At 39.6% G+C, this 25345-nt stretch overlaps 7 non-coding genes across 7 annotated transcripts; all 7 read right to left on the bottom strand.

Moving 5' to 3' along the window:
• Nucleotides 1-7897: 7897 nt before the first annotated feature.
• Nucleotides 7898-7979, bottom strand: Trnal-aag (transfer RNA leucine (anticodon AAG)). Its single transcript has one exon. It is a non-coding gene; the product is annotated as a tRNA-Leu (tRNA).
• Nucleotides 7980-8389: 410 nt separating this feature from the next.
• Trnak-uuu (transfer RNA lysine (anticodon UUU)) lies at nt 8390-8462 on the bottom strand. Its single transcript has one exon. It is a non-coding gene; the product is annotated as a tRNA-Lys (tRNA).
• Nucleotides 8463-8706: 244 nt separating this feature from the next.
• Nucleotides 8707-8788, bottom strand: Trnal-aag (transfer RNA leucine (anticodon AAG)). Its single transcript has one exon. It is a non-coding gene; the product is annotated as a tRNA-Leu (tRNA).
• A 729-nt stretch (nt 8789-9517) lies between these two features.
• Nucleotides 9518-9599, bottom strand: Trnal-aag (transfer RNA leucine (anticodon AAG)). The gene has a single exon. It is a non-coding gene; the product is annotated as a tRNA-Leu (tRNA).
• A 729-nt stretch (nt 9600-10328) lies between these two features.
• Nucleotides 10329-10410, bottom strand: Trnal-aag (transfer RNA leucine (anticodon AAG)). The gene has a single exon. It is a non-coding gene; the product is annotated as a tRNA-Leu (tRNA).
• A 337-nt stretch (nt 10411-10747) lies between these two features.
• Nucleotides 10748-10820, bottom strand: Trnak-uuu (transfer RNA lysine (anticodon UUU)). Its single transcript has one exon. It is a non-coding gene; the product is annotated as a tRNA-Lys (tRNA).
• A 249-nt stretch (nt 10821-11069) lies between these two features.
• Nucleotides 11070-11151, bottom strand: Trnal-aag (transfer RNA leucine (anticodon AAG)). The gene has a single exon. It is a non-coding gene; the product is annotated as a tRNA-Leu (tRNA).
• Nucleotides 11152-25345: the final 14194 nt, after the last annotated feature.

Here is a 25345-nt window from a genome sequence, read left to right as displayed (position 1 = left end):
GCTCCCAAAATTTGTACTTTTGCTTCTCTGAAATATTTGTTTTGAAACAATCAAGCCATCAATAGGTCACCAAAATACAATATTGTCACTAAACCTTTCATTAATATTTTCTTTTGACTTCACAAATGATCCAAAAGGATGCATAGTGTAATAAAGGAATCAAAAAAAGTATAATGTAGGGCTATCACATTAAAATTTACGGATATGAGTTTATTAAATTGAAATAACTTGAATTTGTGAGTTTAGTGTGGTGCTGTCTACTTTTTTATTGACAAGTTAACATGTATCAGTCGACCAGACTGTAGATTCGCCAATTAGATTTTAAAGGACATTACAATACTCCATACAATCCTCATCATAGTAAGCTATGCAATGACAGAAATCAAAAAAATTACGACAAGAAACAAAGGAGGTTGACAGTTAACATGGTCACCGCTGGGACCAAATAGGCCTCATCCTCATGATTGGTAGCACATAAAGTAGGATGGTTCATTGGTGCTATTTGCTGAGCATACAACCACACTTCTGACTTACAGAACTTAGCCTAGTCAAAACTGCATCAAGCCGATTTATAAAAAGTTATTCAGTACGGTAGCTATAGCCTAATTGAAACACTTTCTTTTGCAGTTCTTTGTTGGGATACCGGTAATTGAAAACAGTTGTTACTTAAAAAAATGTATGAAACGATTGGAAACAGGGTTGCCAGATCCAAAATAGCTTTTCCTGCCAAATGTTTCATAAAAACCGCCAAATTTTTCAGGGTTTCAAAAAAAAAAATGCCAAAAAAATGCCAAACTGTTAGTGTTAGTAGTTACTTGTCCTGTTAATCAGAAAGGTCATACACCATACTATTTGGTGCTACATATAGCTCTGTCTGATGGTATATTGTCTTAATTTAACTTGATAGACCACTTAGTATGAATAATGAAACACAAACTGCATGTATCAAGCTAAATTAAAACAAACTTTCAAAGGTTGTACGCAGCCACATAGTTGGAGCTATCAAGCATCAACCAAGCGCAATCAGAGGAAGGTGATAAAGACCGATTGGCCTTGTAGTGCATGTTTTTACAAGTAGATGTGGAGCTATTCTGGCATCCGATGAGTTTTCACATGCATTCATAATATCAAACAGCTGTCTGAAACTTTTGCATCGCAAATATTCTGTTTAAATAAGCTTAACTGAAGGTGATCTACAGTGGCGTAGCTAGGGGGGAGAGGCGAACTGCCCCGGGCGGCACGTCTGGGGGCGGCACTTGCAGACTACAATTTTAGATTTTGATTATAATCTGATAAAAAAACGCATTTCATTTTCACATGCTTTTTCACATGCCATATATAATAGACTGGATGTACGGTACTGGTGAGGAACTTCCGGTACCAATTCAGCAGCTCAAGTCAACGAAATTCCTGGTAGGCTGCACAGTGTGCTCTTCGAGACGGGTCTGCTACTATTCGGCGAGTCCGATTCGACTAGTCCGATTCGGCGAGTTTCCTATTCGGCGAGTGCCCTATTCGGCGAGTTTTTGAAATTTTTGAAAGGAAATTATCGGGTACCGTAGCCTAATTATGATTGCCGTTTTTACATCGTTTTAACGTCGCTAAACGTTGAAATCGTGCAGAAAGGAATAAAAAGAAAATGTTTGAACTATTAAATTAAAATTCGTCATGTCAGTTCAGTTGTTTTTATTTCTGACCATCATATCAAAAACAATACACGTCAACATAGCAAAGGTAGAAGCGACAAAACGCGAACGTTAAAACGTGCTTGAATTCGTCATGTCAGTTCAGTTGTTTTTCTTTCTGATCATGATATCAAAAACAATACACGTCAACATAGCAAAGGTGTAGAAAAAGGTAGAAGCGACAAAACGCGAACGTTAAAACGTGCTTGTGACCGAAGTAAGTTATTGAGCTGAAAGAAATTTGGCACGGTCGCAACACTTTCAGAAAAATTTAAGATATGAAGGAAAAATAAAACAAAGAAAATGTTACAAAAATAAAACAAAATAGATCATGTTTATGTCTATAAGTTAGTACTTTTGAATAGTTAAAATGATTAGTTTGGACCAACAAATGTGTGGCCTACAGCTTGGATTGAAAGGAAATTATCAGGTACCGTAGCCTAGTTATCCCGACCAGCAAAAAATTGTTCCAAGAACACAGTTAGCCTAACAGTTCATTTTTACATTGTAGTAACAGAATGAAAAGGCTAAACAAATGTGTGGCATATCGTGTTAACGTCGCTAAACGTTGAAATCGTGTAGAAAAGGGAGCTTTTGCTGACTAGGCTACTTTGAAACTGAGAAACATTCACAGAAGCCCTATGATTTGTACCAAGAACCCATTTAGCATAACATTTCATTTGTACATTGATTCAACGTCTGAATACATTATCTTAACAATGCAACGTATCGTAGGGCTTCTGTGAATGTTTCTCAGTTCCAACGTATCCTAGTCAGCAAAAGCACCCTTTTCTACACGATTTCAACGTTTAGCGACGTTAAAACGATAGACCACACATTTGGTTAGCCTTTTCATTCTGTTACTACAATGTAAAAATGAACTGTTAGGCTAACTGGGTTCTTGGAACAACTTTTTGCTGGTTAGGATAACTAGGCTACGGTAGCCTACCCGATAATTTCCTTTCAATCTAAGCTGTAGGAGTGTAGGTCACACATTTGTTGATCCAAACTAATTATTTTAACCATAGGCGCCTAAGCCGTGGTGGCCAGGCCCCCACGCATATTTCCGCGTGGGAGCAACTTTTTATGCGGCATTGATACATAAAACAATAGATGAACTAGCGATCGGCAGCAGGAAAACATTTTTAAATGCAAACCGCAACAGCTTCGCAGTAAATAATCACTAGAACGAGTAGCGATGATACAATCCCACCCCAGACAAAAAAATCTGTCATTTTTACGTTGATTTAACGTCTGCAGACGTTGAATCAATGTAAAAATGACTGATTTTGCTGCCTGTGACATAGCAAAAATCTACCATTTTGCGTCGATTCAATGTCATCAGATGTTGAATGCACCCAAAAACAACATAATTTGCTACGTTGACGCAGCGTGCGTTTAACTTAATGCGCTTGCAAACAGCCTAGCTGTCGCTTTCGAAAGTCGAAACCTCTGCAGAGAATTGTCGCGGCAGTGAATCGGTTGCTGTGAAAATAAACTTGAAGTCTCGGCCCGAGGTTACCACTAACCAACGTAACAAGGGCTGGTACAAACCGCATTGCGCACAGTCGCACAAGTGGCATAATCAACACAACAACGGCCTCGCGCAAACTGCATGGCGCACACACGTCCGTTGCCATAGAAACCCGATCAAAGGCGGGGGAATATGCGCATCTTTTGTTTCATCTGCAACACAAAAACGGGCGTATTACAGCGAATTGAAACTTGAAAGCTGGTCAGCCATAAGTTGCGATATTGTAGTGAAAAGGGAGCAATGTCAAGACGAAAACTTAATCAAACGTCTCTCTGTTCAACTATTTTTCAAGGGCTGTTTACGGATGTCAGCAACTTTTAAATTTATTAAAGGTGACGTGCTGTTGAATTGATGTAAACATGAATGATTTTGCTTTCAACAGGTATATTTTCAAGCATATGATCAAGTTAGTATTTTCATTCCATTTACAGTATACCTTTTAGTAAACCTTTTCGTCTCTTGTTTCATGCTAATAAATCTAGTTCGTTGCTAAACTTTATGTTGCGCTTAGCTTAAAGAGTCGCAGTTCATCAACCGCTAGCCAACGCAGACGCATAGCATGTGTTTTGGTCGAGCTTTGTTTATAATAATTAACGGTATGTCGAACGTAGCGATAACTCCGAGTGTGGCAATAAAAGCAATCCTAGTGTGACGACATAATTACGTCATCCATCTGCGTGACATTTCGCTGAATTTACGTTGCTGCTGATGAAACACGCTTTCGCCCCCACGGCCAAAAAAATAGTTAGGCGCCTATGATTTTAACTAGAGATGTACCGATACCAATATTGTGGCCGATACCGATATCACTTTTTTAGGCCGATACCGATACTGATACCAATATTTTGGCCGATACTTTGGTGTTACAAAAAGATGCAATTTTGGTATTTGCAAGGTATTATATCAAATGCTAAGTTTTACCTTATTTGCATAAAACTATTAAAAAAAGCTTTCAATTGGTATAATTTATTAAAGATTCAAGAATCCAATCTCAACCGCATTTTTGTGTCATAATAGTAGGTTTTAGTAATGAAAGGCCACCATAATTGAGGACTAGGGTATAAGGGAAGAAACATTACATCATAATTGGGGTTTCTGAAAAATTAAATAAAGTGTTTGCGCAAGCTCTCCAAATAGGCTATCATAATTGATAATAAGATGTAAAATGTAAACCAAGTGATTTGTGTAGTCGTACAAAAACTATTCGACAAGTAATATGCAACCTAAGGGCGCTTGTCGTTTGGTTGAAAAGCTTTTGCCAGGCCAAGACTACCCAGGCAGCAAATATGCACAGTCCCGCATCGCCCCCACGCTGCTAAACGTCCAAAAAAACTATGCAACCCGGCTGCCCCCAGCAAGCCGGCTCCACCAGTCCGCGACCCAACTTCCACCCCTCGCTGCAACATACCCACCAAGCCCAAACAATTCCACGGCAGAACTAGCAGGCCCAACACGAAAGCAATGGGACCACGAATCCTCACCAAACCAATCAAAATGGTCCTGCCGCGCCCAAGACGACAACCCCACCGCGAAGAAAGGAGCGCCCCTCCCGGCCACCAGCACAAGGACGAGCACCCACCAGCACAGCGAGCAGCTGCGACCCGCCAACCACAACGGTGCAGCTTCCACACTAGCCATTTCAATTCTTGTCGATGTCAATTCTTGCTGCAAAACGGCTGCCGAGAAACATATAGTTGGATGGTCTAAATGGCTAGCGTGGAAGCCACACCGCTATGGCCAGCGAATTGCAACAGCCCAGCAAACCAGTGAGTGCCCAGCACGCGCCGACAGCCGAGAAGAACGCTCCCCCCACAACGAGGCCGCCATCCCAGGTGCAACAAGACCACTTATTGACCAGCCCAGCGAGGACTCGCAGTCTCACCGCTCCCACCCACTCCGCCACGACATTGCCCAAGCTTGGCGAGTCCACCATAACTAAATGCGGAAACCAAATCACAAACCGACAGAACCAGCCCACCAAAAAGAACCAAGTTACACGGGTCCCCCAAACGTCCAGCAACGCAAAAACGATGCAAAATTATACACATTTCCGCCACCTGGGCAGTCCTGGCCTGGTTTTATCCTCTGTTGAGAGTAAAAAAGAAACACAAATGATAAATATTGGAGAAATTGAGTCTCCTTCACAACTTAAGAATCGAACAACGCAAAACTTCTGAAACAAAACGTTTTATTTGAGTGAAAGAATCACTGTAAGCAAACAATGCCAAAAGGTGTGCGCATGAAGTCATGGGAGTGTGAGGTATCAAAAATTTGAACAGGTTTTTATTTTTCTACATCAATGTGACGTTAGTTAACTACTTTAAAAAATCTATATCTGCTTCTGCAGAAAATTCGCAGCAAACGCCTTTTTATTACATGTTTAGTATCGGCAGGCGCGGATTTATGGGGGGGGCCCAGGGGGCCCGGGCCCCCCCCGAAATTTTGTGAAAAATTGTATGTTTCCGCATCAAATGGTTTGATATGCTTCTAAACAGCTGATATTAGTCCCTCGGCATCACAATTGATGAAAATGGTTGTTTTAATGTCTATTTTCTAGCATATCGTATATGTCGTAGTATCATTGTTCATATCTGTTTAGCTTTTTCTTTCTTTTTAATTGATTTTCAAACTTTCTGGCCCCCCCCGAAAAAAACTCTTAGATTCGCGCCTGAGTATCGGCCACAGTATCGGCCAAATTTTGCCGATACCGATTCCGATACCGATACTCAAAAAATGGCCGATATCACCGATACCGATATATCGGTACATCTCTAATTTTAACTAGGCTATTCAAAAGTACTAACTTATAGATATAAACATTATTTTTTTTGTAACATTGTCTTTGTTTTATTTTTCCTTCATATCTTAAATTTTTCTGAAGGTGAGGCAACCTTGCCAAATTTCTTTCAACTCAATAACTTACTTCGCTCACAAGCACGTTTTAACGTTCGCGTTTTGTCGCTTCTACCTTTACTATGTTGACGTGTATTGTTTTTGATATGATGGTCAAAAATAAAAATAACTGAACTGACATGACGAATTCAAGCACGTTTTAACGTTCGCGTTTTGTCACTTCTACCTTTGCTATGTTGACGTGTATTGTTTTTGATATGATGGTCAAAAATAAAAATAACTGAACTGACATGACAAATTTTAATTTAATAGTTCAAACATTATATTTTTATTCCTTTCTGCACGATTTCAACGTTTAGCGATGTTAAAACGATGTAAAAACGGCAATTGCAATTAGGCTACGGTACCCGATAATTTCCTTTTAAAAATTTCAAAAACTCGCCGAATAGGGCACTCGGCGAAAAAGGCTCTCGCCGAATAGGGAACTCGCCGAATCGGACTAGTCGAATCGGACTCGCCGAATCGGACTCGCCGAAACGGGCCATTCCGCTTCGAGACAGTAGCCTCCCGTATAGGTTTATAGCCTACCTGTATGTCAACGTGTTCACCCCAGCCAGCCATTCATACACAGTACAGCATACCAGTAGGCCAAATACGTTCCGGTTCAAATTTGTACAAGATCTCTGGCCTAAGGTATGCTTTCAACTCAAACGGTGCAACTGCGCATCATTAACCATACCCTGTTAACACTTATCATTGGCAAGAAAATAAATGTCAAAATCGCTTCCCTCCAGCTGCCCAGTCCAACTCCATCTTTGGTTGGTGACTTGGTGTTGGTGATGGTGACTGCTGTGACTGGCTAGTGCCGTGGCCTCTGGTCTGGAGCTTCCATTTCAATAAATTAGGAATTCGGAGTTTCCAGTCCATAAATTAAAGTTTTTTGATGGACTTTCATTAATAAAAGTTTTTGAAAAAACTGTAGTGGTGAGTTGTACCGGTACCGCAATAATTACAAAAAAATGCCAGACACAAAAATAAAAAATGCCAAAAAAATGCCAAACTGCCAAACGCGAGTCGAATTACTCATAAGCCCCATAAATCGCGTCGAATTACCCATAAGCTCCATAAGTTGCGTCGAATTACCAAATGCCCCATAAGTCGCGTCGAATTACCCATAAGCAACGTGGAATTACTTGCGCCTCATGTCAGCGTATATGTAATCTGCAGGTTGCTGTTGCGACTTGCGACCGTGTCATGTTAAACTGATTGTCCTGCTTTGGTATCATGCACGTTATAACGTCCGCGTTTTGTCGCTTTTACCTTTTATAGATCTGTGCTAAGTTTGTCGTATATTGTTTTTTCTTTGTGATGGTCAGAAATAAAAACAAACTAAACTGATAATATTGTGAGCGTTCTCGAAACATTACCCATATAAACCAAATTAAACGAAGATTTCACGAGCGCTTGCATGGCGGAGTGGTTTAGCCAAGGTGGTTTAGCCAAGTGCAAGAAGGATCTTAATGACTGCAATCAATGGAGTTTATAGGGACAATTGTGACTAAACCAAACACAAAGCAATTTCACATTGAAAAGCAGGCGCTCTTCGACGAGTGGGTGATGTAAAAGTGCCTATCATCATTTTCACCTCATCACTGTCAGTTTCCTCTTTCGGTCAACGAAGAAAGTGAAAATCAAGTAATAATGGTTGAACTCCAGAGATTTGCGCTTGAGCAACGCACTTCTGAAAAACCATCCATTCAGCAGCACACAGAGCTTTGTGTGATTGCAACAAAGAGAAAAATCAAAATAACCAAGAATATGAAATTGGCAGCGGTGGGATTCGAGCCCACGCCATCGAAATGACTGGTGCCTTAAACCAGCGCCTTAGACCGCTCGGCCACGCTACCAGCCGAAGATGAAGGAATTTTCTCTTTCACAAAACTCAATGTGGTGGTTGTGATATATTAACGGTGAACCAAGACTGCCAGACATTCTCATGGTTTTTGGTTTTGGTGATCATCTGGTTGTTACAAAGTGAAGGATTTAATTAAAAACACTTGTGTGCTTATGCCACTGAGACTGTTTGTCTAATTGTCATCTAGGCTTTACTGGGTTTGGGTTGATGTAATAGTGAAAAGGCTGCAGATGCATTCTAAAAATTTCGTACGGGGAACAAAATTTATTGAAAAACAACATTATATTCATAAGTAATCCCGCTATCAGGGCATTTATGACAATACAATGGGATATTGGAACGGATGCAAAAGCTTGATGTGTATTGATTTTTTGGGAAAAAGTAACTGAACAAAATCTGTTGCGCCCGATAAGGGACTTGAACCCTTGACCGTTGGATTAAAAGTCCAACGCTCTATCGTCTGAGCTAACCGGGCTGAGAGTTTGAATATTTGTATCTCACAATCGATGCGAAACAAATGCAAATTTTCAATCATTTTCTTCTCATCACTGTCAGTTTCCTCTTTCGGTCAACGAAGAAAGTGAAAATCAAGTAACAATGGTTGAACTCCAAAGATTTGCGCTTGAGCAACGCACTTCTGGAAAACCATCCATTCAGCGGCACATAGAGCTTTGTGTGATTGCGACAGAGAAAAATCAAAATAACCAAGAATATGAAATTGGCAGCGGTGGGATTCGAACCCACGCCATCGAAATGACTGGTGCCTTAAACCAGCGCCTTAGACCGCTCGGCCACGCTACCAGCCGAAGATGATAGAATTTTCTCTTTTACAAAACTCAATGTGGTAGTTGTCATGTATTATCGGTGAACCATGACTGCCAGACATTCTCATGGTTTTTGGTTTTGGTGATCATCTGGTTGTTACAAAGTGAAGGATTTAATTAAAAACACTTGTGTGCTTATGCCACTGAGACTGTTTGTCTAATTGTCATCTAGGCTTTACTGGGTTTGGGTTGATGTAATAGTGAAAAGGCTGCAGATGCATTCTAAAAATTTCGTACGGGGAACAAAATTTATTGAAAAACAACATTATATTCATAAGTAATCCCGCTATCAGGGCATTTATGGCAATACAATGGGATATTGGAACGGATGCAAAAGCTTGATGTGCATTGATTTTTTGGGAAAAAATAACTGAACAAAATCTGTTGCGCCCGATAAGGGACTTGAACCTTTGACCGTTGGATTAAAAGTCCAACGCTCTATCGTCTGAGCTAACCGGGCTGAGAGTTTGAATATTTGTATCTCACAATCGATGCGAAACAATTGCAAATTTTCAATCATTTTCACCTCATCACTGTCAGTTTCCTCCTTCAGTCAACAAAGAAAGTGAAAAACAAGTAACAATGGTTGAACTCCAAAGTTTTGCGCTTGAGCAACGCACTTCTGGAGAACCATCCATTCAGCAGCACACAGAGCTTTGTGTGATTGCGACAAAGAGAAAAATCAAAATAACCAAGAATATGAAATTGGCAGCGGTGGGATTCGAACCCACGCCATCGAAATGACTGGTGCCTTAAACCAGCGCCTTAGACCGCTCGGCCACGCTACCAGCCGAAGATGATAGAATTTTCTCTTTTACAAAACTCAATGTGGTAGTTGTCATGTATTATCGGTGAACCATGACTGCCAGACATTCTGATGGTTTTTGGTTTTGGTGATCATCTGGTTGTTACAAAGTGAAGGATTTAATTAAAAACACTTGTGTGCTTATGCCACTGAGACTGTTTGTCTAATTGTCATCTAGGCTTTACTGGGTTTGGGTTGATGTAATAGTGAAAAGGCTGCAGATGCATTCTAAAAATTTCGTACGGGGAACAAAATTTATTGAAAAACAACATTATATTCATAAGTAATCCCGCTATCAGGGCATTTATGGCAATACAATGGGATATTGGAACGGATGCAAAAGCTTGATGTGCATTGATTTTTTGAGAAAAAATAACTGAACAAAATCTGTTGCGCCCGATAAGGGACTTGAACCTTTGACCGTTGGATTAAAAGTCCAACGCTCTATCGTCTGAGCTAACCGGGCTGAGAGTTTGAATATTTGTATCTCACAATCGATGCGAAACAATTGCAAATTTTCAATCATTTTCACCTCATCACTGTCAGTTTCCTCCTTCAGTCAACAAAGAAAGTGAAAAACAAGTAACAATGGTTGAACTCCAAAGTTTTGCGCTTGAGCAACGCACTTCTGGAGAACCATCCATTCAGCAGCACACAGAGCTTTGTGTGATTGCGACAAAGAGAAAAATCAAAATAACCAAGAATATGAAATTGGCAGCGGTGGGATTCGAACCCACGCCATCGAAATGACTGGTGCCTTAAACCAGCGCCTTAGACCGCTCGGCCACGCTACCAGCCGAAGGTGAAGGAATTTTCTCTTTTACAAAACTCAATGTGGTGGTTGTCATGTAGGTTATCTTCGGTGAACCATGACTGCCAGGCATTCTCATGGTTTTTGGTTTGATGATCATCTGGTTGTTACAAACTAAAGGATTTAATTAAAAGCACTTGTGTGCTTATGCCATTGAGACTCTTCGTCTAATTGTCATCTAGGCTTTACTGAGTTTGGGTTGATGTAATAGTGAAAAGGCTGCAGATGCATTCTGAAAATTTCGTACCGGGATCAAAACTTATTGAAAAACAACATTATATTCATAAGTAAACCCGCAATCAGTGCATTTATGACAATAGCGCCCGATAAGGGACTTGAACCCTTGACCGTTGGATTAAAAGTCCAACGCTCTACCGTCTGAGCTAACCGGGCTGAGAGTTTGAACATTTTTATCTCCCAATCGATGCAAAACAATTGCAAATTTTCAATCATTTTCACCTCATCACTGTCAGTTTCCTCTTTCGGTCAACGAAGAAAGTGAAAATCAAGTAACAATTATGGTTGAACTCCAGAGATTTGCGCTTGAGCAACGCACTTCTGGAAAACCGTCCATTCAGCGGCACACAGAGCTTTGTGTGATTGCGACAAAGAGAAAAATCAAAATAACCAAGAATATGAAATTGGCAGCGGTGGGATTCGAACCCACGCCATCGAAATAACTGGTGCCTTAAACCAGCGCCTTAGACCGCTCGGCCACGCTACCAGCTGAAGATGAAGGAATTTTCTCTTTCACAAAACTCAATGTGGTGGTTGTCATGTATTATCGGTGAACCATGACTGCCAGACATTCTCATGGTTTTTGGTTTTGGTGATCATCTGGTTGTTACAAAGTGAAGGATTTAATTAAAAACACTTGTGTGCTTATGCCACTGAGACTCTTTGTCTAATTGTCATCTATAAGCTTTACTGAGTTTGGGTTGATGTAATAGTGAAAAGGCTGCAGATGCATTCTGGAAATTTCGTATCGGGATCAAAACTTATTGAAAAACAACATTATATTCATAAGTAACCCCGCAATCAGGGCATTTATGACAATAGCGCCCGATAAGGGACTTGAACCCTTGACCGTTGGATTAAAATCCTACGCTCTACCGTCTCAGCTAACCGGGCTGAGAGTTTGAACATTTGCATCTCCCAATCCATGCAAAACAATTGCAAATTTTCACCTCATCACTCTGGTAGGCACTTTAACATGCAGATATCCAATCCAGCACGAACCAATCAGAAGCTACGCTTTTCATGATGTCATCAAGATTGCATTTGGGAAGAATAAAGGAAAAACGCAAATTCTAGCTAAATTAAATCATCGCTTTGCCATCGGTTGGCTTGGCGCATTGGGTTAGGGCGGTAGTAGTCATTACAATGACGTGGGTTTGATTCCCACCTCTACTATAGCTCTTTTTTCTTCTGTAATTACCAAACAAAGTTCAAAGTAATTATTAATTCTCTGGCTGAATGCTGGAATGGTCACAATAGCAGATAACGTAGCATCTCATTGGTTCGTGGTTGTTTGGATACGCGCGTGGATTATTAGAAATCTGCTTGTTAAAGTGCCTACCCTCTGGCTGAGTGCGAGAACGATTGCTATGCTGCAGTCACCTGGTTCATAGGGAAAATTGTCCAATGTTAAGGTGTTTTATCGGACAAAACACTCCATCTGCTGCAGCAAACTGCAGATTACACATAAGCGGATGGGAAGGCAACGAAGCCAATCTTCGTGTCCACCTTTAGGCATGCTTTTAAGTGTCCTGCTCTTGAGCGGTGTCGAACTATATTTTGGAACGCCCAGCCAGTGCTCCTCACCACTCGGCTATGCAGCCGACTACTAGGCTTCTAGATGGCTATAGACTACACTCTACAGGCTTATGGGTAATTCGACGTTACTTCTAGGTAATTCAATGCTACTTATGGTGCGTATGGGTAATTCGACGCGACTTATGGGTAATTTGACGCGACCTACGGGGCTTAGGCCTATGGGTAATTCGATGCGACTTATGGGTAATTCGACGCGACTTATGGGTAATTCGACGCGACTTATGGGGCGTATGGGTAATTCGACGCGACTTATGGGTAATTCGTCGCGACTTATGGGGCTTATGGGTACTTATGGGTAATTCGTGGGACCGTTTTTAACTAATGTGCTGCAGATTCCAGAAAAAAATTTAAGTTGCAATTCTTTAAGTTAATTTTAGCCTATGACGAGAGTAAAAAAAGTGAAGATTTTTTAGAAAGAAAAAGAAAGCTAGAGAAGAGGAACTAAAAAGAATGAAGGAGTCATTTTGAAGTTCGTAAAAATTGCCTCCGCTAAAAAAACAGAAGAGATTAGCTATTAGCAGCCACAGTAAATCGCTACCTCAAGTTGAGACGGAAGAAGTGTAGGCTACCTCAAGCAAAACAATAACAAAGTGATCATTGAAAGACGTCAGCCTGTGAAGGAAACACTGTCAGATAAAGATAAAACAGATGCTATATTTTATTCTCATGACGATGTGGCTACGGTACTTGGCCAGAAACATTAACTCATAACATGAGAGTTGAGATGATCAAACTAGGGCCGAAAGGTTTCAGAATAAAGGCATTAAAGGGCCATTCAAGCCATCGATTAGAGTAATTAAAGGAGACGAAGAATCCTTCAGGTGTCTGAGTAAGAAGTGGTTTTATTTTGAACTTTCAATAAAATTAAACAAAACTGCTTTAATTCTTCTGGGGGGGGGGGGGGGGGTAGGCAGGGCCCGATTAACCATGAGGCACACGAGGCACAGGCCTCAGGCCCCCTGGTTTTGGGGGCCCCCATTATTTTTTACATTAGTAGGAAAAGTACTATAATTTGGACCACCTAATGAAAAATCTTAATATTTTTATAAAAATCCACAACATTGGGGTGCAACTAACTTTACTTGATTAGTTACAGGCTAGTTGGTTTGCAAAAACAATTCCAATCAAAAAAACATAACACAAACAAAGAATACTACATTATTATTTTATTTATATAGTGGTCCATGTTATCAACCCAGTTTCTAAAATGGACCACCCTGTTTCATAATTATGGACCACCATACTGTAATATGGACAGTTGTCATGTGAAAGTAAATATATCAAGGAAGTCAAACTTCAAAGGCATGAAATAGAACACAAACACTCAATAAATAAAAATAGTCTGAAACGTTCATGATAGTCATCTCAAACAAGTTTCAAATCATTGATCGTTGGCACAGTTGTCACAATAGTAAAAATGAGCATTTGATATATCAGCACAAATTTCATGGGCCAATTTCTTGCACTGACAACACTGAATCCAATCCTCATCAGTGGACTCGTCACACACAAGACAAGTGCATGCAGAAGCAGCATTGCTTGGAATACCTCTCTTTTTTGAAAACTTAAAAGGTTAAGCCTTTTCTCACTTGTTTTGCTGGTTTAGCTTTCTCTGTGAACCTGATTTTATGTTTGTGTGGCGTACCTGTCAGCACAGTAGCCTTTGTAGTTTTTCTACGTTTTCTTCCCTTCGTAACTTGTTTTGGAAGTGGGCTCATGTCCTCGACAGATACCCTGCATGAAATGCTAACTGGACAAGGTTGTAAGTTCTTAACACTCAATGACGATGGTCCTGGTGCTTGTGAGATTGCTTCATACGGTGCATCAGTTAAAGTTCCAGCATTTAATTCTGTTGACATGATAGAATTTTTTGCCACTTTCTCAATGTTTACCACATCTTGTGACAAAGGTGAAATGTTTCGAGAAATTGCATCTTGAGTAGACATATCTTGATCATCAATTATCAGCGGTGATACATTGTTTGGAGAGGTGTCTACTTCATGAGGCTTGTCAGTAACTTCAGCTGAGTGAAAATCACTTTCATCAAATACAAGAGGATTAATGGGATAAATTCCTGCTTTTTTAAATCCATTTACTGTGTAGCGCCCTGCGTTTTCACTTTAGGTCTTTTCAATCTTCCTTGACGCTTGTTACCGCCTTGATATCATCGTTCTGTTGCATATATGTAATGTTACTCTGTAAGTCAACCAATTCAGGTAGTTTGGCAAGTATGCTTCGGGCTTCCTGAAGTATGACTAAGAATTTGATTAGGAATTTGCTTGCCTCTGAAGAAATCGTTTGCCAATCAGCTAAAAGCATTCTTACAACCTGTAGCTTCAATCACATATGCGTAGTTTTCGTCTTTTCAACGTTATAGCTTACAGATGTTTCATTCCTCAGCGACTATGTATATCGCGTTTTGGCCAACCAATCGACAGACAGGGAATTTTAGTTTTGGTGTAAAGGATATGGTACTTGTAATCGAGAACTTTACTAGACCTTTACTGTAATAGATTTTACTTTACTATTCAACTATATTATTCGAGACGATTCAAGAAGGTTCGCTATTATTTTCTGGTTGCAACCAAGCTGGCTATTTGATTTCTGCAAGTTGAAGTTCTATTCTTTGAAAGTTCGGTGTTCTTAGTTCGCTATGTTTAAATTTCTGTTCTCCTGAAAAAAGTGGATCAATTAATAAACGACGGAGCCTTGGAGAATTCAATCTCGTAGTCAAGCATTAGCTGTCAAGCCAGTTAGTAAATAGACAGTGTGAAGACCACCGTGTCCTGGTCATTCCTTGCCAGTCCCAATCTCGTTCTGCCCAGGAATGTCGCCGTCAGCACGGACGGCAGCATATGAGCGCGCGCACTAACCGACGCGTCCGCTACAACTGCATATAAATCCATTTTAAATCCAATTTCCATGCTTAGACATGTCATCAGAATTTAATCAAACTGTTTATAATATCAAAGTGATTATGCAAATTACTGGTAATAGCTTTTATCACTATAAGAAAGCAAGTTACAAATATATTTTATGATGCACTCTAAAAAGTTTGAAAAAAATGCATAAATCTCATGGAACTTCATTTCTATGCCTGTCTTTATTACTGAGAAACAAATTTCTACCAATTGACCATAACCTGGACCACTGGACCATATTACCAAACAGTTAGGTGGTCCATATTAGTTAGCATAATCTTATGTTGCTTGGTGTCATTTAGAATTAATAAACTTAAACTAAACAGTGGACATTTCTTCAAGATTTTGGCACATAGTCATTAGTAATGCCTCTCCTGCAGATTACTTTTGTATAATCTTTTGTAACTGTAGCAATATTTAAAAAATTCTCAATAGTTTGAACCAGCAAAATAACATCGCAGACCCCCAAAACACAAAACCTCTACTAACAACAAAAAACAACTGAACTGAACTGGATCCTTTGAATCCATAGACATCTTATAATAAGATGTCTGTGTTTGAATCTGAATTCTGCACAGGGTTGCCAGACTGAAATTTGAAAAAAAAGGCCAAACTCAACAAGAAAAAAGGCCAAATAGGTAGAAAAAAGGCCAAAAATAAGCCAAACTTAAACAAGATAAAATAAGCATTGTAACCAGGGTTGTCAGACTGTAAAAAGGTCTTAATGCAAAAATAATAGCCTACAAGAAAAATCCGGTGGAAAATTTTCTTAGGAGGTGTAGGCCTAGCGCCTGCGGTCTTTTTTCATGTTTGCTTTAGAGTTTAGACAGTCTAACTGCCGTTGTGAAATTTTTGCTTGGTAGGAATTTGAAACGCTGGCTGAAAATTAGGGCGTTTCCTCCGAATTTTCATCACTTATCAGGGTTTGATTTTACATAGCCTACGTAGTTTTACGTTGTTGTAGGTGTTGCGCATTTGACACATGCTGCCAGGCCCGTAGCCAGCCTGGGGGGCTCGCCCCCCTAAAAAATGTTCGCCCTCCCCCCCTGGCAAAATCCCAACATTCTCGAGCAACAGCCACAATTATAATGATTTTGCCTATTTAAATTTTTTCGGCCCTCCCTAAAAACAGTTGGACCCCTTTGCTCTGCGGTCTGGCTACGGCCCTGCATGCTGCATTGCTTGAAGCAATAAGCCCCTTTAAATCAATCGTTCAGCGTTAAACACAGTCAGTTTGTGAGTTTCCAGTATGGTTTCTGTCGGCCAGTTGTGTGGTGCCTTATTTTCTCAGTCAGTTTGTCACGAATGCATTTCTCGGAAGTCACGGTAACTTATTAGTTTAATTATGGTTGTAGTGTAGTTTTTTATGTTCTGAATTAGTTTAGCTCGTTGTATTTGAATTCAAGGCATTATTTGGCTACAACGTTCCGACGTGGAAGTTCATTCATTTCTTTGTAATAAACTTCTACTCGCAAAAGAAGCAAGGTATTGTTCTCAAGATCATCCCCACTACACGCTAGTACCCGGGATGTTGCTGTAGTAGCTACAGCTAGGTATGGGCGGATGTTCAGACCACTCGACGTCCGCTACAAAGGCAATACCTTAGCAAGGTCTGAAAGGAATGGTCCAACAGGAAAGAGTCTTACTGAAATGTCGAACAGAGCTGAACACTTTTCATAAGAAAGTCAAATATGAAGGCAATCAATATTAAAATGTCGTCAGTGAATAAAGCTAAATTCATATCGTCATAATTGAATAATTTATGTTCATGTCGTCAAATTCATGTCGTTTAAATTCCTCAATCGTCGTAGGCTACTGCCGTACTGCGTGATGTGCAGTCTGACCATGGGAAGAGCTCAACACTTTGCTCTCCTGGGCCTCATCGAAACGGGCTTTTGCCTAAGGATGGGTTTCTTTTATGTCCGGTTTTCTTTCTCCATCCTATCTTTATTATGATGACTGCTCATCCACATCAATATTGGAACTGGCAAATGCGAACCACAACACTTTTCATTAGGCTATCATTTATTGCTACTTGTGTGCTTCTGTTTGTTTTTTGGGTTTTGTGGCCGTGCTAACTACAGACATACAGGCTACTACTACTAGGCTACATGATTTACTATTCAGGCACGTTTTAAACCTCTCAAGGTTTTGCCACCATTTCCCGTTCATTAACGTCCTGGTAGGCCTATATCGACTGTTGTGTGCGACGCGAACACAACAGGTGCGGTAGTTAATTGCGCCGGTGACGTCACGATTTTCCTAATCCACCCGGCAGGACTGAGCACTGTTAAAGCACGCCAACTTGAAGAAATCACTCGGTTTCCAATGACTGCTTCGCAGCAATGAAGTTTATACGGTTTTTCTGTCAAGAAATAACACAACATAAGACACTAGTCACAATTCAGCAAGCACAACAGTCGAACTGATAAACGTACCAAATTTGTTGACAAACAGTTCTCAATCCACTGTACGGTACACAAGTTCCACAGGTTGGCCAATGACGCACTGAATAAATAAATTCGCGATGTTACCTTACACAATTATTACGTAGGCTACCGTACCGTACAACCATAACGCTAGGTCAATAATCATTAAATAACAAAGAAACGTGGCAATTCACTTGGCCTAGTTAAGATCGGTTTACGAGAATTAATTTCCATTAGGCTGACAAATTATTGGTCGATAATTCAGTAGTAAACATAAATCCACAATTCACGACACAAATCAATCAATCATACAATTCAGAATAATGAACGTACCGGTAGTATGACCGGATCAGTAATGCCAAATGATGCACTTGTACGCGAAGGATTCTATAGTGATTGACTCTGCAATATTTAAGTTTGAAGTATTAGCCTAACAACAATTTACGCACATCAGAAATACGTTACGTTTGTTTACGGTAGACAGTCAACATTCAGCTACAAAAAACATTATTACATCACAAGTACGCTCACCAGTAAGTTAAACTTTGAGATAGCAAGCTGCAAATATGGAATTCAGCCTACACGCAAATAAGTATTACCATAGCAGTTGTCAAACTTAAGTCCTGTAGAAGTACATAACAGAGAAGCAGCTAACAAAGCATAAACATCAATCAATCAACTTTCAGTCACAAACTACAGTAACTAACAAGTTCGGCTGGCTGGCAAACTAGCAGCAAAAACGAAAACGTCTCGAAAGTTCTATAGACAATCTCGTGGTGAGTGTTGCCATTTGCAAAGAGCGATAACATAACAATGAAGGGGAAACGACGCTAGGTGGCGAATACACAAATTAACGGGAGTAATGCGGTAAAACGAAAGGCAGGCTTTTCAAAGACCTGTTGAAAATCTAACATCGACTATTGTAGTTACTATACTTAGTAAGTATCTTTTTCGTCCCGGACGCGTTAATGACTAAAAATAAATGAATGAATGATGTAGCCTATGTATTATGTATATCATTTAAGTGAACATTACTACAGTAATTATTAAAAAGAGATTCTTTTGTAACAAGTCTATGATCAATAATTTATTTGCTCATGACAAATTTATTTATAACATCACAAAGCATCACAATAATGGTAATTTGAAACGCACTCAATTGCACAACCACGAATCACTTGTATTGCTCAACAACTGAATTTCTGAAAGCATGCTCTGCTGGCAAGCCAGCGGTTGTGTTGGACTACCGATCGATCGAAAATGCAGCTGACTTTAGTGACCTTTTGGTCTTTCGCTGCCATCCTTGTTGTGCGAATTATTTGTGTTTATTGTGTTTTTGTATATTTTTGTTTTTTTTCTTTCTTTTTCGCCAACAAAACAAAAATAAATTGAACTGAAAAGTGAACACGTTAGTCGTTACATTTCTGTATAGGCTACCTACTTTTGAGCGTTAACATTATAATTCCAAAATAATGTCTATAGCATTCATATTTATCGATATCTTATGACTTGTAGCGGATTTTAATAAATTATAGCAAAAATAATTCTGAAAGTAGCAAGTATATATATATAATCAAAGGACTGTAGCAGATGAGTTTTAATCCGCTACAGTGGTGACATCTGGCACCACTGGCTGGCTTAGAGGGGAGCGCAGTCTGACTCGGCGTCACATTACAAGTATTTAACAAGTATAGAACATGTATTGAACAATGGTGAATACGGTTTTCATCTGGTAAAGTTACGATATACGAGAAATATTGATTATTATGCATTTTGAAGATTAAATTTAAAAAAGGCCAAATTTAAGGCCAAATCTAGAAAAAGGCCAAACGTATAATTTCTAAGGCCAAACGGCTTTAAAAAAAGCCGAATTCGAGAAATTTGGCCTTAAAAAGGCCAATCTGGTAACCCTGATTCTGAAACTGTAAAAACTAGGTCAGTAAGAAAGGTTAATTCAAGCTGTTCACAAACCATGAAATTATTTACTTCAGTCATTGAAAAAACAGCAGTGGTCCAAATTATCAGCTGGTCCACTTTATAGCACTTTCTACCGTAGGCGTAGGTAGCGAAAGTTGTTGTGCCAGTATGTGCACACTTGTTATTTTGCGACCGTGCCAAATTTTTTTCAACTCAATAACTTACTTCGATCACAAGCACGTTTTAACGTTTGCGTTTTGTCGCTTCTACCTTTTTCTTGACCTTTGCTATGTTGACGTGTATTGTTTTGATATGATGGTCAGAAATAAAAAAAACAACTGAACTGAACTGAGTAACAATTTCAAATTGTGTAACGATTTTGCAGTAGGCTAACAGTTGAGCACTCCTGCTCTGCATCGAAAGCGATTGCCAATAGGGGCCCCTAAACTTAGCTGTGCCTCGGGCCCCCGTGAGCCTTAATCAGGCCCTGGGGATAGGGGTGGCGTTTCGTGCAAAAATCCAAGAGCGGCATATTGCGTTGCTACGCCACTGACGCTATCTTGAAGTTTCTTCGTTCATGAAGTCACGCGCTAACCAACTGAGCTATTAGAGCGGACAGTCAGTCATGCTGACTGACTAAACGTTGGAAATAAAAACCTAGTTATTATTTCAACATCTTGTGATGGTCTAGTCTACATGCACTAAAAGAACGCAAGAAAGTTATAATGTCTGTTGAACAGTCCCTTTCTGTGAAGTAGAGGCAATTTAGTACAGGTATTATTTATTGTCGCGATTTTGCTCTCTGTTTTTGTTTTATTTTTTGCTATTTGTTTTTTGGATTTGTGGCCGTGCTAACTGATTGATTGATTGATTGATTGAATTTTTATCCTCGGACTGGGAAAGCTTCTTGCAGAGCTTAATCCTGGCAGTTTCGCATACTTGTAGAGGCTTTGAATCACTGACGCAGGCCCGGTCACCGAGATTGACAGAGTGAAGTTTCCGATTGTTGAAGTCTTGTTGCCGGGGAACTATTCCATCCATTAGATGCCGCTGAATGGAGAGCAGTCCTTAACGTGCGTTGCTCAAGCGCACACCCCAAGAGTCGAACCAGCGCCGCTTGATTTTGAAGCTTCTTCGTTCCAGAAGTGACGCACTACTGATATATAGCCGACCACAGGTACATAATTTTTCATTCAGGCACGTTTTAAACTTAATTCAATTCAATTCAATTTATTTTTCTTTGTCGGAAAACAACAGCAATGATAAAGTTACAAATAGTGAACGGGAACAAAACCAACAAAAGGAAAAGGTGGCAAAACTACAAAAGTTTAAAACGTGCATGCGATGCAAATTTATAGGTTACGTACACGAAAGTAAATTAAGCACGGCCACCAAACCTAATGTGTTGGTATAATGTGCTGTATTAATGTGCTGGTAGGTATATATCGATTTTTATACGGTACCGGACTACCGGTAGTATCTTTTTCGTCCCGGACGCGTTAATGACGAAAAATAAAATGATTGATTGCAGTATATTTCAACTCGTATCTGCTTGATTATAATGGTCGATTCTAGCATGTGACATTTTTGACGTCATTTTTGATTGACCCACTGGCCACTTGTAAGGTTGCCATCTTGATGTTTTTGTTGGTGTGACATTTTTTGAAGTTGTTTTTTAAACATTTTAACTGCTTCGAGGTTAAGTTTTTATGGTTAGCATGACTGAAAGCCCTGCTTCACAGCGATACGTTAATGTAGACTGAGCAAGAACTGTAAGGGAGCTCTTCCTCCAGCTGAAGGTAATCCTCTGTGTCAGGGTTACCAGATTGGCCTTTTTAAGGCCAAATTTCTCGAATTTGGCTTTTTTAGGGTCTGTTGGCCTTAGAAATTTTACATTTAGCCTTTTTCTAGATTTGGCCTTAAATTTGGCCTTTTTTAAAATTATTCTTCAAAATGTATAGTAATAATAATCTATTTCAATAATAATCAATATTTCCCATATATCGTAACCTTACCAGATTTGGCCTTAAATTTGGCCTTTTTTAAAATTATTCTTCAAAATGTATAGTAATAATAATCTATTTCAATAATAATCAATATTTCCCATATATCGTAACCTTACCAGATGAAAACCATATTCACCATTGTTCAATGCATGTTCTATAAGCCTGATGTCTTGTTCAATACTCGTAATGTGACGCCGGCGTCGAGTCAGACTGCGCTCACCCTCTAAGCCAGCTAGTGATGCCAGATGTCACCACTGTAGCGGATTAAAAACTCATCCTCTACAGTTCTTTTATATAATACAATTGTTATTCTTCGGACTACTTTTAGAAATATTTTTTCTACAATTTATTAAAATCCACTATCAATAAATATGAATAGCCTATTATAGATATTATTTTGATCAAAACAGGAAAAATATCCATTTGGCTTTTTTTACCGTTTCATCGCTTTAAAAAAAATGTCAAAAACCAACCGTTAGGCTACATGGATATACATGCGTACTAGGGTGGCTCTTATTTGGCAAAAAATGAAAAAAATTTGAATTTTGTGTGGGACACCCTTTGAAAAGGTGAGGTTGTCAGAAAAAATAACTCCTGCAAAAAAATTTTTGACTTTGAAATTGATTTAGAGGTGGCCCTCCCCCCCTAAAGTTTTGCGCCCTCCTCCCAAATACCAAATCTGCATATCTCAAAAACTGTTTGAGCTAAAGATACGGTTTTTGTGTCAAAAGATGCAGAAAGCATGATTTCCTATCTGCTTTCTGAACAGTGATTGCGTCTATCTTGATTAGAAAAGCAGTTATTTAGAAAAAACCTGTTTTCGGTATTCTAGCACAAAACAGTGCTAAACAAGTATTGTGGCCCAAGCTATTCAATAAACAAAGTTCATAAACTAACCTGTAAAACTGGTAAAGTAATAAACGAAATAAGTATTCCTAAACTTTTATGCATTCATGAATAGCTAAAATGCCCGTTTTTTGTCATATTCCTTGAAGAAACTCCTGAGTGTGGAATCTGCTTTCAAGCTTCAGGTGCTATGCATTGCACTTGTTGGAAGGCGAAGGCGATTTATGCAAAAGCTTGGTCTGCATTTATGGTATCTGTCTGAAGAAATGGTTGAACTAGCCTTGTTTGACTCTCGATTGTCTGTGGAAAGTAACAAGGTAATGGTGGCAACCATGTTAAATGAAACAGCAGAACGTCCACCAAGGAGACGAAGCATCAAAGTAGATGCGTTTCTTAGCAATAAGGGTCTAGAACAGTATTGCACCTCTAATTCAAAATGGCTTCAGCTGTTGGGTGAAGATGAAGCAATAATTAGACTTTCAAAGGATCCTGCTCATTGGACTGAAGATGGTGCATTTATTCAAGCTTTACACATGGCGAAGGGACTTTCAGTAGTCAATGACAGAGCAGAGAGAGGAGTTGCTCTCAGTCTAATTCCGGATTTTAACAAACTCTCAACTGAAGATGAGTACCAACTTCAGTTTCTTTTGCAAGTTGTTACTGAACACAGGAAACTGTTGAATCCAAATTCCAACAAGAACAATATTGTCGATTCTTCTTTGTTTAAACCTTCTTTGTTACTCCAGGGGTCAAGGGGCTCTATCTTTTACCACCCTTGGGCAGTGCCGATGTGGTTTAGATGCTTGAGCAGGTGTCGAGTAGCAATTGCATTGATTCGTCATCCAGTTCAAGCAGACCACGCACACCATTTGGCGCAGTTACAGATGGTGTGGTCTGTGGTTTGTTCCTCTATGCCACACTCACAGATTGCGGATGGAGCCATCCCCAATTTGTGCATGTTTGAGCGGAATAGTCTGACTCCAGTAGCCCAGCACGCAGGCGGTTGTGCCACACCCAGGCCTTCCTTGGCAAATTATGCATTCTGGTTGGATGGGGGCTGGTGTCGGAGATAAAACTTTAGAGCCTTGAGGAGTTCTTCTTCCTCTCTGAGCTCTATTTGTTGTCCTCCCAGGTAGCCGCGCTGATGGATTGGTTTTCAGCGGTTTTCATCAGGAGTTGTGCGTCACATACAAATGAGTGTCTCGATTTCAGTTGGCGAGGATGCTCGATTGCTCGCTCACAGACTTGTAGAGACTTGAGTGGAGCAAGTGGTTGGGGTTCGTAATGCCGAGAAAGAGACAGGATGGCTTCTTCGCGACAAAACTCAGCTGGTTGGTTGCCTGCAAGGACAGGGAAATTGTCCGATTGTGTACAATGTGTAGGTCGCAGACATCCTGTCACGATACGCAAGGCAATATGTAAAATATTGTCGATAATATCGCTTCTTGCAGTACTGACCAGAATTACATTTTGAAATGAATATCGTTACCAGTGTTCCCTCTAAGGTGCAAAAATTAAGAAAAAAAAACGAAATTTTGTAGACGGTTTCGTGGTCACAAAAAAGGTTGTAAAATCAAGATTTGGTCAAATGCGTTTTTTCTAAATAACTGCTTTTCTACTCAAGATAGATGCATTCAATGTTCAGAAAGCAGATAGAAAACCATGTTTTCTGCATCTTTTAACACAAAAACCGTATCTCTAGCTCAAGTGGTTTTCGAGATACGCAGATTTGGTATTTCGAGAGAGGGCACAGAACTTTAGGGGGGGAGGGCCACCTCTAAATCAACTTCAAATTTAAAAAAAATTTGCAAGAGTTATTTTTTCTGACAACCTCACCATTTGAAAGGGTGTCCCATGCAAAATTCAAAAACTCAATTTTAAGAGCCACCCTAATGCGTACCTTAAGTGCTCATTACAAAGGATAACCTACCTTTACAGTACGGTACTGTAGATCATCATATCATACTTCTTAAATTTTTGTTCTCTTCAGTAGTATTAAATTGTCCTGTTTTTGTGTGTTCTACATAATAATTGTTGCAATTCGGTGGTGGTATTCAAGTTTATTCCAGCTATTTCAGGAAAGCTTTCGCAAGTGCTGTCGCCTATTATAGCACACAATCACATATTGGTCGTTGGTTAATTGTTGGTCGCTGGTTAATTGTTGGTCGCTGGTTTGAGTCTTTATTCTTGGCTTACCGGTACTCAGTCTGAGAATGGAGATTCAAACCAAAAGCAGAACTTTGTTTCTCAATCTCAGTGGCGAACCTTTTTTATTTATTGAAGTGGTGTGCCTGTCTCTGCACACTTAGTGTGCATGAATGTGTAGTTAGATTTACTGTAATGGGGTGGTGGCTGACTAGATAACTGCTTATGATCTTTTGCTACCATCCTGATTGCGCCATAATCTAACCAACAGTTGTACAATGCATTGTTTTGGAAATTACACTTACTCTGCTTGTTTGTTAATATATGGCGCTGTTGAAACAAAATAAATTGACTTATCTAATATTTTCCTTGTTTGGCCCTTTTTTCTATTGCTGATACGCAAAAAAAAAATTCAAGCTCGGATTCTGGCACATTGAGTCACGACGTACAATGCTTATTGGAAGTGGCTATTTTTCCACACTTAATGCCATGGTTACAATCAGGTGTTGCCAGAGTTAGGATTAAAGTTAGGAAGGGTCAAGGTAAGGGTTAGAGTTAGGAATAAGATTAGGGTTTTGATCTTTGCCCAGGTCTAAAAAAAATTTCCAAAATACAAGTTTTTGTTATCAACAGCTTTAAATTTTTCTCATATTAGGGCAAAATTCCTTATCTGGCAACACTGTTGAGGCTATTATTACACTATATAGTGTGAATATAGCCACAGCCATGATTATTTTATCTTGTTTGAGTTTGGCTTATTTTTGGCCTTTTTTCTACCTATTTGGCCTCAAGTTGGCCTTTTTTTTTGGTGAATTTGG

The sequence above is a fragment of the Aplidium turbinatum genome, chromosome 8 (genome assembly GCF_918807975.1).
Source record: "Aplidium turbinatum chromosome 8, kaAplTurb1.1, whole genome shotgun sequence".
NCBI lineage: Eukaryota > Metazoa > Chordata > Ascidiacea > Aplousobranchia > Polyclinidae > Aplidium > Aplidium turbinatum.
The sequence above is the reverse complement of the archived record's forward strand: the minus strand, read 5'-3'. Positions and strand labels throughout refer to the sequence as shown.